The 17,901-nt window shown below is 45.0% G+C and overlaps 1 protein-coding gene and 2 non-coding genes across 9 annotated transcripts in view; 1 reads left to right on the plus strand and 2 right to left on the minus strand.

Annotated features, from left to right (window-relative positions):
• The window catches only part of LOC126267043 (uncharacterized), a 1,079,001-nt gene that overhangs the window by 1,009,298 nt on the left and 51,802 nt on the right, over window positions 1–17,901 (minus strand). The window lies entirely within an intron of this gene.
• On the minus strand, window positions 6,892–6,966 carry Trnas-uga (transfer RNA serine (anticodon UGA)). Its single transcript has one exon. It is a non-coding gene; the product is annotated as a tRNA-Ser (tRNA).
• Window positions 7,359–7,433, plus strand: Trnas-cga (transfer RNA serine (anticodon CGA)). Its single transcript has one exon. It is a non-coding gene; the product is annotated as a tRNA-Ser (tRNA).

The following is a 17,901-nucleotide window of genomic DNA, read 5'->3' on the forward strand; positions in this document are numbered from 1 at the left end:
TGTAGACCATGTATTGTCAAGAGCGACGTTCGTCATTTATGGATTAAAGTTAAGTATTCCACCAGCTACGTCCGTTTTTCTCAATTCTAATTCCCTTGTCATGTTCCAGACCTCACGCCAGCCTGCGTGAGCTAAAACGCGTGCATTTCGGCCTCCTTCAGTACCAAGGTGTTGGCTCTCCTGCCAACCACAACACACGGGAATGGAAACAATTATAGCTGTGAGGCACTATGCATGACATTATCAATTTATTGCAGAAATCCGAGTAATCTCAACAGAGACAAGCCTCCAGAGACAAGCGTGGCGTACGTACACCTTCAGGAAAACGCGTCCGACACAAAAACTAAGGCGTATAAAGAACAAATTAACGATACTAAGGAAACATCGAGTTTGATACACAGCATCGTGACCTATATTTCCGATGCATCCATTACTGCATGACGGCTAGCATGCTGAGCACTTTATTAGCTTGTAAATGAAATAACTGCTGGAGTCTGAATTCTACTACCAGATAAAATATTCAAAACACTATAAACTCAAAAGGAGAACGAATATTACTCCTAAACATACATAAAGAAATTAAATGCGGGATTTTATTGTGCCACCCTTGCTGCTTTACGGTTATTGTGCCACGGTGCGTCATGCAGCACTCTTGTGCTTAATTAAAGACGCAAAAAAAGGAAAGAAGTGAGATGCGTGGGAAGTTCAAAGTGCGCGAGACACCAGGGAGTAAGAGCACAGCATACCAGCTGGCTGCGGCCGCGCGCTGAGGCCGTGGCGCTGCCATCTGACAAACAGTCTAGGAACTACCTCGGCGTTCGATGGCTCGAAACTTCACCATCGATTGCTAGCGCGACCTCTATGAGTATGCGCCATAAGCACTGGAGTCGCTGTCGGACGCATGAATTTCTGTTTGTACCGCAATCCTCGACCGATAATAGTTTATGGATCTTTGTTGTTGCGTTCAAACAAAAGTTTAAACAAAAGCAAATGCTGGAAGCACATTTCAGTACAGAGAAAGTTTATTCCATCAAATGCTTTATTTACATCTACGTCCAAACTCCGCAAACAATTACGACTTATGCGGCAGAGCGTACATCGTGTTGTACTATAGGGCTTCTACCAGTTTCATTCATGTATGGGGGACGGAAAGAATAGTCCTTTACATGCATCTGTGCGCGCTGAATTAATCTAATCTCGTCCTCACTTCCTTGGTGCGGGAGCGATACGGAAGGGACTGTAACAGTTTATTTTGAGAGTGATCATTTATAGCCGATTCTCTAAACTTCGTAATTAGGTTTTCTCGGAAGAGTTCGTTTCTACCTTCAAGTGTTTGCCAGTTTAGCTTCTTCAGTATATCTTTGACAGTCTCCTGGCGTCAAACAAACCAGTAACCATTCGTGTTGTCATCTGTGTACGCTCAATATCGCCCAATCCTATTTAGTATGGGTTCAACATACGTGAGCGATATTCTAGGTCAGGCCACACGAGTGATTTGTAAGTAACCTCCCTTGTAAACTAAGTGAGTATTCCCCCTGTTCTACCGATAAACTCTACTCTCCTACGATTGAACCTACATGACCGTTGAATTTACACCCAGATATTTGTATAAGTTAACTGATTCCAACTGTGATTCGATGATATTATAGTCGTAAGGTGCTATCTATTTTCGTTTTGTGTAGTGCACAAATCCATATCTCTGAACTTTTAAAGCAAGGTGCCAATTTTTGCATCACTTTGAAATCTTTTCACTATTGATATTGTTTGCAAAGTCATTAATATACAACATGAACAGCGGAGGTTCCAAAAACACTTCCCTGGAACACACCTGCAGTTACTTCCACATCTGACAATGACTGTCCATCCAAGAAAACATTCTGCATTTTCCCTCCAAAAAAAGCCTCAGTCCTGCCGCAAATTTCGTTTGACACCTTATACGATGGTACTTTTGACAATAAGTGGTAGTGGTACTGAGTCAACTACTTTTCGAAAATGAAGACAAACTGCATAAACCTGACTGCCTTGATCCAAAGCTTTCAGTAGGTCAGGTGAGGAAAGGTAGAGTTGGGTTTCGCATGATCGACGTTTTCGGAATCCATGCCGGTTGACTGGGAGGAGATCGTTCTGTTCGAGATGTCTCACTGCTTTTAAGGTCAGTGTATGCCGTAAGATGCAACAACAAATGTATATCAAAGATTTTGGACGGTTGTTTTGTGGTTGAATCTCCTACCTTTCTTGTAGACGGATGTGATCAATAATTACTTCCAACTACTGGAGTTTTTCCACATCTTTGCAGTACATTATTCGAATTATATCCTCTCGTGTTGTTTGTGGTACGAGTAAATGGCGCTAGCCTAACTAATAGCTAAAAGTCAGACAGTATATTTCTAGAGTGCTGAATTGCCAGGTACGATACTCTGATCACTTCTGCAATTAGTCTGTTTCAAAACGAATCGTGCTTGTAACCTACCGTAAATAATTACTAATACAATTTTAACAGGTCAAGAAGAGCTCCTCCAAAGATTCGAACGCTTGTGAGTAGTAATGCAGTAGTCAATTCAGGATTTGAGAACAGTCATCTAGGCACAATATCGAGATTCGCACAATTTGAACAATGGTTCCCATAGTAAGTATGCCGTCAATATCACTGTATGTTTTACATCACAAGGTCCAAGGAACGTAACAAACAGCCAACATACTGGAAAGACCTAGAAGGAAGAAAGAATGGAAGATTGGGTTAACGTTCCGTCGATATTGAGGTTATTAGAAACAGTGCACAAGTTCGAACTGCGTCAAGGCTGGGGAAGGAAATCGGCCGCGCAATTTTCAAAGGAACTATCCCGGAATTTACCACAAGCGATTTAGGGAAATCACGGAAAACCTACATCTGGTTGGCCGGACGCGGGTTTGAACCGTCCACCTCCCGAATGCGAGTCCACTTCGCTCGGTCGAAAAGGCTTCGACCAGCTCTCCGAAGCAGAACACCCGTATTTTAACGTATTCTGCCTTGCGACAGGTCATTTGGGAACTAAGATCGGCTAGATCATGCCTTAACAACTCGCTGAATTCAAACATGAGCACTCACACCTACTCATGCTCTTACTCATGAGCAGAGCGGTTGCGAGGGGCTGAGGAGTGAGGCAAATGCGCAAGCACATTGTGGTCGCGACAACACGGCAGATGCGCTAACGTTAAACTGAGGAAGTTAGTTTTTACACTGATGCAGTCTCATAGCACCAATGGCGCCTGGTACTGTGTAACACCGGCACTGTTTTCCGCAAAATGTTTAGTGTATCATAAGACGCTGAGTACCTTCTCAGGGAGATCACTTTACAAAGGCACTACGTGTAATACCACGTTAACGCACATAACGAAAAAAGTGAAGGCCCTGAGGAGCTACAAGAGGTTTCAAAACTTAAAAAGGAACCCCTTCGAAGAGGAAGTAGAAGAGAAATCAAGCACGGCTTTTAGCCAAGTCGGCATCCTTTCACAAATGGAAACTTCATTAAAGAATTTTGGGTAGTTGCAGATTGATATTTATGTCCGTTTCAGGTGGAACACTTTACCATGGAGCTTTATCAAACGTGACAATCATACACCCTACACAGATTATAGCAGACGACGTACAGGGCCAGCTTGCAAAATATTTGTAAAGAGATTGTTGGAAATCTTTCGCGCTCTACGAATGTGTAGATGTCACAGTCACACAGCAGGAAGTGGCTTCCTTAGCAGCGTTGAAAAAAGTATAGGAAATGTTTGCTCTTATCGAATTTATTAGTTTTTGTGTCTACAGACGGAGCGTCGGTCAACTGAATCGGAAAATGAAAAAGCTTTCGTTACCCATTTCGCACTGATATGCACCATTAAGTAACTGATCTGCAAGACGACCGGGATGTAAGGACACAGTAGATTCCTCCAAATATTTCCCAGAGGATCGATTTTCTTATTTATACAAGTCTCCCCACGGCTCCGCATCCTACTCCCTGGGACGAAGGAGGCGTATGTTTGCTGTGAAACCCTGGGCTTCATGTAAGTTGGCGTTGTCGCCAAACGACCCCCAGCACTGGGCATCCTCGTTGCCCACAGTGGAAAGCTAGACTCTCCAGCAAACCTTTTGTGTCTGACACATCCGTTTCCCCTTGCGAGACGGGAAAGTCGCTAACAATATTACCGAGTGCATTCGACAAACGAAATCTTTGTTTTACACTGTAGATGTAACTGCAGATGTGAAAACTTACCTCGCAAATTTGTAAAGGAAAATTTATACAGAGTAATATCTGGGCACACTCACATCAACACGAAGTAAAGGCCTCCTCTTACATAAATAGCCGCAGAGTCAAAATTATATCCATAGTACGGGATCCTAAACCGAATACTGATAAGAAATGAATATTCTGGTTTTTGTTATTAACATAAACAACTAACACCCTAACACCTGTACGTAGGCGCATAGTAACTGTCCAGAGCAACAACCGCCGGTCTCCACGGATTTTACAACACATTCGCCACAATTGAATTCAAAAGGACGCCTTCCTCATCAGTACTCTCCATCCGGAAGTCTTCGAAATGCGTACTTCAAGAGTACGTCAACTACTGATTACACACGATTCAACGTCACGTCCTGAAATTCTACTGTGCTAGTAAATCTTTGTTACTCATTTTCAGCACCTCTCTGTCACTGGAAGGATCCTACACATTACTTCCAAATGGGACACTTTCTATGAGGTATCTGAATATCGGTGGAGGAATGGTAGCCCATTCTCCCTCAGAAGCCGAAACCAGAGAACGTAGTGACGTTGTTTGCTGGGGTCTGGAGCGAAGTCATTGGAAGAATCCTAACAAAATGCAATCCGAAAACCAAGAAGGAGGTTACAGTACACTTGTTCGCCCACTGCTTGAATACTGCTCAGCAGTGTGGGATCCGTACCAGATAGAGTTGATAGAAGAGAGAGAGAAGATCCAACGGAGAGCAGCGCGCTTCGTTACAGGATCATTTAGTAATCGCGAAAGCGTTACGGAGATGATAGATAAACTCCTGTGGAAGACTCTGCAGGAGAGACGCTCAGTAGCTCGGTACGGGCTTTTGTTAAAGTTTCGAGAACATACCTTCACCGAAGAGCCAAGCAGTATATTGCTCCCTCCTACGTATATCTCGCGAAGAGACCATGAGGATAAAATCAGAGAAATTAGAGCCGACACAGAGGGATACCGACAATCCTCCTTTCCACGAACAATACGAGACTGGAATAGAAGGGAGAAACGATAGAGGTACTGAAGGTACCCTCCGCCACACACCGTCAGGTGGCTTGCAGAGTGTGGATGTAGATGTAGAAGTCGATGTTATAACTCAATCCAAAGGTGCTCCATTGGGTTCAGGTCATTACTCTGGTCCGGACTGTCCATATAATGAAAGCTGTTGTCCACAAACCATTGCCTCACAGATTCTGCTTTACAACAGGGTGCACTGTCATGCTAATAAAAAACAATCATCATCTCCGAAATTTTCCTGTGTTACACGCACTACACAATGTTGTAAAACGTGTTCAGATCCTTCTGCATGTTGCGTTTGCTTAACCGCGACACGGGGACCACACCCTAACCACAAAAAACACGCGATTTATGACTCCAAATCACTCGTTTGTAGTTAACCACTGCCCAGTGGCCTCGCTGTTTTCACCTTCTCAACTGTCGCTTATCACTAACTAGAGACATGTACGGCTTTTATGAGGAGCCACTCCCCCTGTGCCCCATTCTTTTTAACTCCTTACGCACAGTCATGTTAGCTGGACTAGCTCGGTTATGGAATTCGCGAGTGATTCCTTAAGCTTCTTTCATGCCATTCTTTACAACCATCCGCCGCAATGCTCGACGGTCCCCGTCCGTCATTTCATAAAGTCTGCCTCGTCTTGGTTTAACTACTGTTGTTTCTTCGCGTTCCCACTTCATATTCACATCCCTGTCAGTCTACATGAAAATATCCCTGATGCATTTATTACTCAGGTGATATCTAATGGTTAGTCTACTTTCTAAGTCTGCTGTTACTGCTTCTCTGCTAACAACACAACGCTGCCCGTCTCCTTTAATACTGGAACCACGTCTTTCGAAGCATAACATTGGGTGTGGGGTATTTTTGATCACATAGTGTACATAATTATCTCAAAAACACATGTGTCACAGACTTTGTTCATTCAAGACCTCGAACCGCCAGAAACATTGATTGCTGCTGAAGATTGTGTGTTTCAAGGAGATTAAACAATGAAGTCATCTATGACCTATTCACCTCACCTCTCGGAACGGAATCAACATACCTAATTTGTCAACGTCTAAATTAAATTCCATGTGCAAGTATGATTTCTAAATATTTGCGTTGCGTGTATCTGAAGCGGGCCCAGGGTACCAGGCCGCCATTCACCTAGTTGGATGCGATAACCACCTAAAAACCGCTTTCTGGCTAGCCAGCACACGGGCCTTCCTCGTTAATCCGTTGGGCGGATTCAAGCTGGAGTCGGCCCGCCTCCCTGTCCCAGAAATGGGCGCTTTAAAGTGCACGGCTATGCGGACACGTAACATTCATTTCTGATCTCTGGTTCCTTATCTCAAAGCACACAGCTTGGAGCCCTCTACCGTATGTATCATTTCGACGATTAAAGATTTTTTTAAGACAGGAAACGAGATTAGAGGTTAGGGCTTGTCAACGACAAGGTCTTTAGCAACGGAGCAGAACTTCGGACTAGGGAAAGAAATCAACTGCGCTCTATTAAACAAACTATCCCCTTAATCCGCATCTGGCGCTTTTGAGAAATATAGGAAAACCTAAAAGTGCCAGAATGAGATTTCCACTCTGCAGCGGAGTGTGCGCTGATATGAAACTTCCTGGCAGATTAAAACTGTGTGCCCGACCGAGACTCGAACTCGGGACCTTTGCCTTTCATGGGCAAGTGCTCTACCAACTGAGCTACCGAAGCACGACTCACGCCCGGTACTCACAGCTTTACTTCTGCCAGAATCCGTCTCCTACCTTCCAAACTTTACAGAAGCTCTTCTGGCAAACATGCAGAACTAGCACTCCTGAAAGAAAGGATACTGTGGAGACATGGCTTAGCCACAGCCTGAGGGATGTTTCCAGAATGAGATTTTCACTCTGCAGCGGAGTGTGCGCTGATATGAAACTTCCTGGCAGCAGAGTGGAAATCTCATTCTGGAAACATCCCCTAGGCTGTGGCTAAGCCATGTCTCCGCAATATCCTTTCTTTCAGAAGTGCTAGTTCTGCATGGTTCGCAGAAGAGCTTCTGTAAAGTTTGGAAGGTAGGAGGCGGATACTGGCAGAAGTAAAGCTGTGAGTACCGGTCGTGAGTCGTGCTTCGGTAGCTCAGTTGGTAGAGCACTTGCCCGCGAAAGGCAAAGGTCCCGAGTTCGAGTCTCGGTCGGGCACACAGTTTTAATCTGCCAGGAAGTTTCAACCTAAAAGTGAATGGCCACGTGAGAATTGGAATCGCCGTCATGCAGAAGCAGTGTCTAACTTAAACCTAGCTCGGCCCTTCAGTTTTGAGGCACCCAGTACAAACTTACTCCTGTGTTAATCTGCAGATCTTTATTTGCTACGCATCTCATGCACGGTAGTTCGTACTGTGCAAAGTTCACTGTGCACCTTTTCTGGTAGCACCATCATATATCTGGCGGGTTCCCTCTTTCAGACTATGTACGCAGACGTGTAACTGACGTCTCTGCTTTACATCTCCGTCTATAATCCGCAAGACACGTTAAGTTACGTGGCGCACAGTCATTCTGGTACCACCAACGTTTACCTACTTCTTGAAGGAAGTCATTTTCCTGTGCTGGCTGGTCTTTTATTTTAAAATAAATGCCTTATTTAATATTTTTGCTATTACCTAATTTCGTCTCCTTGCGTATTATCCACGTGTACCTCAATAAAAGTAATTATGTTTACATGTTACGATCAACATGGCAGTTGCGCGAATTTTTTATCACGGGCATCATCAAATGTTGCTTCCCCCCCCCCCCCCCACATTGCTGTGTATATCCTAACAGGTTGTATTCATAAATATTTTATTGTGGTTTAGCTTAATAATATCCAAGGGGCTAAAGTTCAGTGACTGCAAAATAGCAAAGTGTTTATTTCGAGATAAAAGAACTGTCTACGTAAGAAAATGACTTTCCTTAAGAAATTTACACTGGATCTGAAGCTAGACACAAAATAACGATTACCGACTTTTTTTGATCCATTCGCGAATGGTACAGGGAGAAAACGGCTATTGGTAAGCCAAAGAGATACTTCAGGTAAAAAACAAATTAGTCATATTAAATACACACTAACGTTTGCGACGTACACAGTCCTTCACAGTAACCGTGGAGACTGCGAAAAATTCAAAACACATACTTTCAACGTTTTGTCTGGCGTATACGTCACTTAGTAACCGGCCAACGATCAGGAGTCGGCTCGAGGCTCTAAGCACTATGGGACTCAACATCTGAGGTCATCAGTCCCCTAAGACTTAGAACTACTTAAACCTAACTAAGCTAAGGACATCACACAAATCCATGACCGAGGCAGGATTCGAACCTGCGACCGTAGCAGCAGTGCGGTTCCGGACTGAACCGCCTAGAACAGCTCGGCTACAGCTGCTGGCGATCAGGAGTCGGGTGATGAACTGTTATGTGGTGGAGAGGGGTAGCAAACGAAAGAAACGGCACTTTGGTAGCACGCAAGATGTTGAGTGGCAGCTGTTAGGTTACTTGCACCGCCTGGCCAAGCCACGGACCCAAAACTTGAGAAAGGTCAACCTGTGCTGTTATCACGCTCCGCGGACCGTGTCTTATACACCACTGGCTCCCTGCAGGAACGGACCTCTTTCAGGCTTGAGACGTCTACCACGCCAACTGCGGACACGCAAAAAGTGGACTGACATTTGAATGTGTTAGTTTCTATGGCTGAAGATCAATCAAAGCGGATTGGTGCAATCAAGTTGTTGCAGACATTAACCATGTGCCAAATTCTTCCTTACCAACCTCCCACATTCCAAACAATAGCAGTAAAATAATTACGAGTAATGAACCAATCGTATTGTACATCATGAATCAATAGTTGATACGATTTAATATCACTTAAGTTTGTACTACAGTGAAGTCAGAGAGGGTAGCACACATGCGAGCAACAGACAAGCACAAGCACAGATCGTCGTCGGGGAAAGGGGGGAGGAGTACAATCTCTATTTCAACGCGTATAAATGATTGAGAATTGTATGGAAGTACCCTACCAGATTCCGAAGCATCACAGCATAGGGGAGCAAATTTCTCACAGCTCAAAGTGTTTTGAATACGATTGGATGTGCGCATCGGGGTGTCCATAGAAAATAAATAATCTCCGTAGGTCAATACGACAAGTTAATTTAAAGTACCGCGAGCGCATTACTCCGTGCAGTATAAAATGTTATATGCTAACAAGTTCAAAAACATGTTTAAAAAAGGCTAATGGAAATGTTCAGAATCTTTCAAAACCTCACGTAATGGAAACGACAGATCTTCGTTATATGACCAGCATTCGTGCAAAGATATGTAAGAAGAAAGTTGAGACAGCTACCTATATGAGTAAGCAACGAAGCAGGAATTAAGAACAGGTGTTCCCTAACTAATCCTCGTCTCACAGTCGATCTTGAAAAAGTAAGTACCACATTCAAGAAAAAGTAAACAGATTCAATGAAGGCTTATAATTAAAAACTACCGGAAAAAGACGCGAACGTAAATGATGCTGAAAAAGAAGAATCATAGTAAAAAGATGTATGAAAGCGTCAGTATCAAGCCTCAGCGCTTGTCAGAAAACGTATATGACGGATAAAACCGAACCCAAAAGACAAAACTTTTGTGGACGCTCAACGAAATTTTTTAAGTGTTTTCGTTTACGGAACCCATGATCTCCAAAGGATTGTTAAATAGTAATTGCATTTTTCTTGACTTCTTACTCCCATTTATCTTTGCACCTGTAATGCATTGGGAATATCTGCAACAAAGTACAAATTTCGACGACGTGCGCGGGGGTCTTGCTTGGAACAAATTAGTTCCGCTCACTCGAGGTACTTGCTGTTGACAACAGCAATGCCCAATTCACTCTCCGCCCGTAAGCTTTCATGCAGTCTTGTCTTGGACTTGTTTCTGGGTAATGCTGGTTGCACGTTAACGTTGATACATAACTGTACAAATAGGTTTGCTGGTCGAAGCGCCCTCGTGTACGGGTTCACTGAAGTGCGGCGCAACAGATTGGGCTGAGCCGTTCCCGCAGCGACGGCAGCCACATCGCAGTACTTCTGCGTTTGTACAAAGAGTAACCGTGTTATGCTGATTGCGTATTATAGGCTGTATCACTGTTGTCAAGGTACTCCCACAAAAACAAAGGTCATTAGGATAACGAAACGAATAATTCACAATTTTGTTATTTCTCTGTAACGACTCCATCGTAGATAACGGGTCCCTTGTACCAAAATAGTTAGAAAATTTTCCTGAACAATCTCCGAAATTTATTACCGGCTTCACCTTTAAATATCACGAAGTAATAATAAATCAAATACAGGTATTTTTGTGCGGCATTTACGGCAGTTGAACGGCCCAAGTCCCTATTCGTTAAGGAGAAAGCTGATTATATGTCTTTAACGGATCAAGAGCAGTCTTAGATGAAAGTTACGCGCCTCACTATCTCCGAACTTACAGGGGGAGAAAAGTTCTCAGAGAAAACTCGCCTACAAAAAAATGAAGAGAGGTTACGACAAAATAGAAGACATATACACTATGTGATCAAAAGTATCCGCACACCCCCAAAAGCATACGTTTTACATATTATGTGCATAGCGCTGCCACCTACTGCCAGGTACTTCATATCAGCAATCTCAGTAGTCATTAGACGTCCTGAGAGAGCAGACTGGGGCGCTCCGCGGTACTCGAGGACCTCGAACGGGATCAAGTGATTGGATTTCACTTGCGCCGTATGTCTGCACGCGAGATTTCCACAGTTTTAAACATCCCTAGATCCACTGTTTCCGTTGTGATAGTGAATTGGAAACGGGAAGGGACACGTACAACACAAAAGCGTACAGGCAAATCTCGTCTGTTGACTGACAGAGACCGCCGACAGTTGAAGAGGGTTGTAATATGTAATAGGCAGACATCTATCCAAACCATCACACAGGAATTCCAAACTGTATCAGGATCCACTGCAGGTACTATGACAGTTAGCCGGCAGGTGAGAAAACCTGGATTTCATGGTCGAGCGGCAGCTCATAAGCCACACATCACGCCGGTAAATACGAAACGACGCCTCGCTTGGTGTAAAGAGCCTTGATTTGGTTTCGTTTGGGGTATAAAGGGACCAAACTACAGGGTCATCAGTCCCTTTTTCTGTGAGGCTGGTCCCAGCGGAGGTTCGAGTCCTCCCAAGGACATGGGTGTGTGTGTTTGTCCTTAGAATAATTTAGGTTAAGTAGTGTGTAAGCTTAGGGACTGATGACCTTAGCAGTTAAGTCCTTTAAGGTTTCACACACAAAAAAGTCCCTTTTTCCTGACGCAAACAAGGCTCAAGGTACAAAAACACCCAACACCACACCTAAAAAGAAACCGAATGAAACGAACAAAAAACGGGGAAAACACACACCACAAGGAAAAGTAGAAGAATGTATTAAAACCATGAAGCAGATGGTCTGGGCTGGCTGATCACAGCAATAAAAGATGAGCCCGCCAGTCTGCAACACATTAAAATGTCCACCCCAAAAAGACAGGGCAAGATGGGCAAAAGTGGGCAGTCCAGCAAGATGTGGACTACAGTCATATGTGAGCCACAGTGACACCCAGGTGGTTCATTAGGGAGCAGGAGGTAGGTAGCCATGTGTCACCCAAGCGTGGCCAATGCGGAGCTGACAGAGAACCACTGAGTCCCTGCGAAAGGCCTGCGTGGAGGTCTTCCACACCTTCGTAGTCTCCTTAAGAGCACGCAGTTTGTTGTGCGTACTGAGTTTATGCCATTCCGTCTCCCAAATCTGAAAAAACACGCGGCGTAATAATGATCGCAGGTCAGTTACAGGGATACCGGTATCCAGAAGCGGTCCCCGTGAAGCCTGTTTGGCCAGCCTGTCAGCAAGCAAGTTCATTTCTTAGGATTCCGGCATGGCCTAGCATCCACACATACACGACGTAACGACTGGACCGTTCCAGGACATAGATGCACTCCTGGATGGTCGCTACCAAAGGATGGCGGGGGCAGCACTGGTCGATAGCTTGTAGGCTGTTCAAGGGGTCAGTACAGAGAAGAAATGACTCTCCAGGGCATGAGCGGATGCGCTCAAGAGCACGAGAAATGGCGCCAGCTCTGATGTGAAAACACTGCAGCCATCTGGCAAGGAGTGCTGTTCAGAATGTCCTCCATGAGCACATTCGAAGCCAACGTGACCATCGCCATCGAGCCGTCAGTGTAAACTAGAACGCACATGTCAGGAATCGAGAGGAAGTTACAGCGGAGAGCCGCGGGGTTACCTGAGTCCTTAGGACCATGTGAAAGGTCAGGCGAAGCTTCGGCCTTGGTGCACACCATAGACATCTACGTGAATGGATCTCAAGTAAAGGTAGTAAGGCAAGGACTCCAGAAAAAAGAGTTTGGACGCGAGCCGCAATCGTTAGCCCTGACCTGGGCCGCCGATGCGGGACGTAAACCGCCTTGGGTGGGAAAAGGAGACGGTAATTCGGATGGAGGCTCGACAAGAACATTTCGGAAACTGCACGACTTGTCGTGTGTTCCAGAAGAGCTGTGGTGAGTGCCTTCAACAAGTGGTGAAACCCACGTCCAGACGTCGTGGGGTTGGGCGGCTACCCCTCGTTCCTGATGTATGACGTCGTATGTCGGGTAGACTGGTAAAACAAGTCAGGTGACGGACTGCGGCGGTAATAACATCAGACTTTACTACTGGACAGAATCCAAGTGTGTCTGAACGCACAGTGCACCGAACACTCCTAACGATGGCCCTCCGCAGCCGACGACCCATGTATGTTCTAATGTCAATACCACAACATCGGCGAACATAACTCTGAATAGCACACGTGGTCATTGGCACTGGACGTTGGCGCATTGGCACAGCGTTGCATGGTCTTATCCCGATAGCTGCTTCATCATGCCGATGGGAGGTCGCGAATCCGTCATCTTCCAGGGCAGCAGCCCTTTGACACCTGTACAGCAGGACATAGACATGCTGGCGGTGGCTCCATTATGCTCTTGGGAACATTTACGTGGGCATCCAGGGGTCCAGTGGAGCTCGCGCAAGGCACAATGATGGCCAAGGAGGATCGTACACTTGTTGCGGACCACGTACACCCCTTCATGACTATCATGTTTCGCAGTGGCATTTTTCAACAAGATAATGCGTCATGCCACAATATCAGGAGCGTGATGTAGTGGTTCGAAGAACACAGCGCCAAATTCCAATAGATTTGCTTGCCACACAACTCGCCAAATCTGAACCCGATCTAACACATTTGGTTGATTGAAAGTGGCACCAGCACCCATCGACCCCTCCTCCCCCGAATTTACGGGAATTCGGTGGCTTGTGTGTGCTGATGTGGTGCCAATTCCTCCAGCGACCTACAAAGGCCTCACTGCCTCTATTCTACGACGCGTCGCGGCTGTAGGTGGACATACGAGCTATTAGGTAGTCGGTCATAATATTCTGGATAATTAGTGTCAGAGACTAAAGTCCCAGGGACACAGTGGACTGAAGATAGAAAGAGACTCCAAGGAAAAAAAATGAGAGAACCGTGGAAGACCAAAAAGAAAGCTCATATGAGGCAGAATGCTTTGCGTAATCTTGTGATCCTACAAGTTGTCGACGTAAATAATAACAACAACAATAGTACGTTTCTTAAAGACCAACAAAGCATCTGGTGAAGACGCGATTGTTGCAGGGGACCTGACATCAGCTGGCCCAAGAAGAAATGGAACGAAATTTCATTCACCATCCAAAAATTTTGGCACACGAACAGAGAGAATTCCGTATAACTGGAATTCTACACTGATACATTCAGAACATAAGGAGGAAGACAAATAATGCTGTAGTGGGATTTCTCATCTTACAGACCGACACAGAATTTCATCTCAGCTAGATTTCTAAATTAGCAAATATCAAGCACGTTTCTGACCAAACGAATCTTCCGCAGAACAAATTGTAGTTCCGAAACTAATTCTCAGATACCAAAAATTTTACAATAGGTGCGCAGTTTGTTTCTTTGTGGATTTTTAAAATAAAGCTTATGACTCTGTGAACCGTTAAGTCTCTCTTCCAAATTCTAAAATAAGATCTGGACCTCGATACCACACTATAATCAAACCATAGTGAAACATTAAATGGTACAAAACCTTAAGGAAAATTCAGGGAAGAGATTTCTGCAAACTTTAAAAATGAAACAGAAGTGAGTCAAGGTGATAGACCCTCATTCCATAACACTGGAGAAATCTAAAATCGAAGCTAAAATTATCGAAACAAATTAGCTACAGATAGTATTAGGATAGCCTGCTGAGCTTTTGCAGACGACCTAGCGAGTTTATGTCACGAAATTGCAACAGTACAAAAACTACTGGAAGTTCTAAAATAGTAGGAAGAGTGGGACTCCAAATATTAAAACAAAATTTAGAAAAAGAAAAAAAGATTGCGTGTGTAGCAACAACATGGGACCCACAATTCTAAAAACAAAACACGGGGAAACAGAGAGTTTCTCAGTTCAAATATTTAGGCGAACCCAGTCACGAAATGTAATCAGATTTCAGGATTACAAACGATGTCTACAACAATAATATATATATCTCAAAATACACAGAACTGGGACACTGTAACACAGGTATCAAACTATATAGTCTTTACGCAACTCAAAACACTCATTTTAAATAGAGATATCTAATAAATCCAAAACGAAAAGTAATTGTCAAAATATTGTGTCCAAATTATACTGAAGAAGGTACATCAGACTAAGAACAAATAAAGAAATTGAAAAATACACCAACATTTATTCGGATATGAAAAACGCAGGTTAAAATGTTATGGACATGTTAAAATAATGGAACCAGGTTAACTACACAGTTGCGCAAATCTTCACAAGCTTTAGTAAACCTGAACTTAAACAATAGATTGAATGGGTACAGTGGAAGGGAACCTGAAGGAAGTAAATATAATACAAATGTATGTTGTTGTTGTCTTCAGTCCTGAGACTGGTTTGATGCAGCTCTCCATGCTACTCTATCCTGTGCAAGCTTCTTCATCTCCCAGTACCTACTGCAACCTACATCCTTCTTAATCTGCTTAGTGTATTCATCTCTTGGTCTCCCTCTACGATTTTTACCCTCCACGCTGCCCTCCAATGCTAAATTTGTGATCCCTTGATGCCTCAAAACATGTCCTACCAACCGGTCCCTTCTTCTAGTCTAGTTGTGCCACCAACTTCTCCCCAATCCTATTCAATACCTCCTCATTAGTTATGTGATCTACCAATCTAATCTTCAGCATTCTTCTGTAGCTCCACATTTCGAAAGCTTCTATTCTCTTCTTGTCCAAACTACACTCCTGGAAATTGAAATAAGAACACCGTGAATTCATTGTCCCAGGAAGGGGAAACTTTATTGACACATTCCTGGGGTCAGATACATCACATGATCACACTGACAGAACCACAGGCACATGGACACAGGCAACAGAGCATGCACAATGTCGGCACTAGTACAGTGTATATCCACCTTTCGCAGCAATGCAGGCTGCTATTCTCCCATGGAGACGATCGTAGAGATGCTGGATATAGTCCTGTGGAACGGCTTGCCATGCCATTTCCACCTGGCGCCTCAGTTGGACCAGCGTTCGTGCTGGACGTGCGACGTGCGACGTGAGACGACGCTTTATCCAGTCCCAAACATGCTCAATGGGGGACAGATCCGGAGATCTTGCTGGCCAGGGTAGTTGACTTACACCTTCTACAGCACGTTGGGTGGCACGGGATACATGTGGACGTGCATTGCCCTGTTGGAACAGCAAGTTCCCTTGCCGGTCTAGGAATGGTAGAACGATGGGTTCGATGACGGTTTGGATGTACCGTGCACTATTCAGTGTCTCCTCGACGATCACCAGAGGTGTACAGCCAGTGTAGGAGATCGCTCCCCACACCATGATGCCGGGTGTTGGCCCTGTGTGCCTCGGTCGTATACAGTCCTGATTGTGGCGCTCACCTGCACGGCGCCAAACACGCATACGACCATCATTGGCACCAAGGCAGAAGCGACTCTAATCGCTGAAGACGACACGTCTCCATTCGTCCCTCCATTCACGCCTGTCGCGACACCACTGGAGGCGGGCTGCACGATGTTGGGGCGTGAGTGGAAGACGGCCTAACGGTGTGCGGGACCGTAGCCCAGCTTCATGGAGACGGTTGCGAATGGTCCTCGCCGATACCCCAGGAGCAACAGTGTCCCTAATTTGCTGGGAAGTGGCGGTGCGGTCCCCTACGGCACTGCGTAGGATCCTACGGTCTTGGCGTGCATCCGTGCGTCGCTGCGGTCCGGTGCCAGGTCGACGGGCACGTGCACCTTCCGCCGACCACTGGCGACAACATCGATGTACTGTGGAGACCTCACGCCCCACGTGTTGAGCAATTCGGCGGTACGTCCACCCGGCCTCCCGCATGCCCACTATACGCCCTCGCTCAAAGTCCGTCAACTGCACATACGGTTCACGTCCACGCTGTCGCGGCATGCTACCAGTGTTAAAGACTGCGATGGAGCTCAGTATGCCACGGCAAACTGGCTGACACTGACGGCGGCGGTGCACAAATGCTGCGCAGCTAGCGCCATTCGACGGCCAACACCGCGGTTCCTGGTGTGTCCGCTGTGCCGTGCGTGTGATCATTGCTTGTACAGCCCTCTCGCAGTTTCCGGAGCAAGTATGGTGGGTCTGACACACCGGTGTGAATGTGTTCTTTTTTCCATTTCCAGGAGTGTATTTATCGTCCATGCTTCACTTCCATACATGGCTACACTCCAAACAAATACTTTCAGAAACGACTTCCTGATACATAAATCTATATTCCATGTTAACAAATTTCTCTTCTTCAGAAACGCTTTCCTTGCCATTGCCAGTCTACGTTTTATATCCTCTCTACTTCGACCATCATCAGTTATTTTACTTCCTAAATAGCAAAACCCCTTTACTACTTTAAGTGTCTCATTTCCTAATCTTATTCCCTCAGCATCACCCGATTTAATTTGACTACATTCCATTATCCTCGTTTTGCTTTTGTTGATGTAACGAACAGAAAAGAATTAGGCAGGAAATTCAAGACTGGACACTCGACCGCGCAGAAAAACCTGAGAACACTCAACTTGGCCTGACTAGTGGAAAATAACCCACTGTGAGACACGAAAACAATATGGACACAAAGAAATGCTAAAAACTCTCAAAACACCCATTGTTCGGAACGCCTGGAACAACTTTAAATCAACGAAGGTTTAGTACTAGAGAGGGTTAAGAAATCGCTAGCAATCCTATTTGTGGAGGCGGACGGGGTGAGAAAATCGTGAGATGTAAGCATAGTATAGAACGCCTACATGAATTTCAATCAAGTGTGGTACGTATACGACTTGTCAAATAGGGAAAAAAATATTTTGTGGTGAGATACGCCTACCACCATTACGGGTGAAGTAACCGGCAATGCCTGTTGCTATCGCTGGACTGCAGCTTTCGAAACTGTTACCACGTAACATCGGTTTCGAATGCTTTACCAATGCATGCGATGGATAATTTCTCTACAAGCGTCGTTGATTTCAAGTCATAGCTAATGTGTCATAGCTAACGTCTCCTTTGTCCTCGAGGTCTCTCAGC

Source organism: Schistocerca gregaria, chromosome 4 (genome assembly GCF_023897955.1).
Source record: "Schistocerca gregaria isolate iqSchGreg1 chromosome 4, iqSchGreg1.2, whole genome shotgun sequence".
Classification (NCBI taxonomy): domain Eukaryota; kingdom Metazoa; phylum Arthropoda; class Insecta; order Orthoptera; family Acrididae; genus Schistocerca; species Schistocerca gregaria.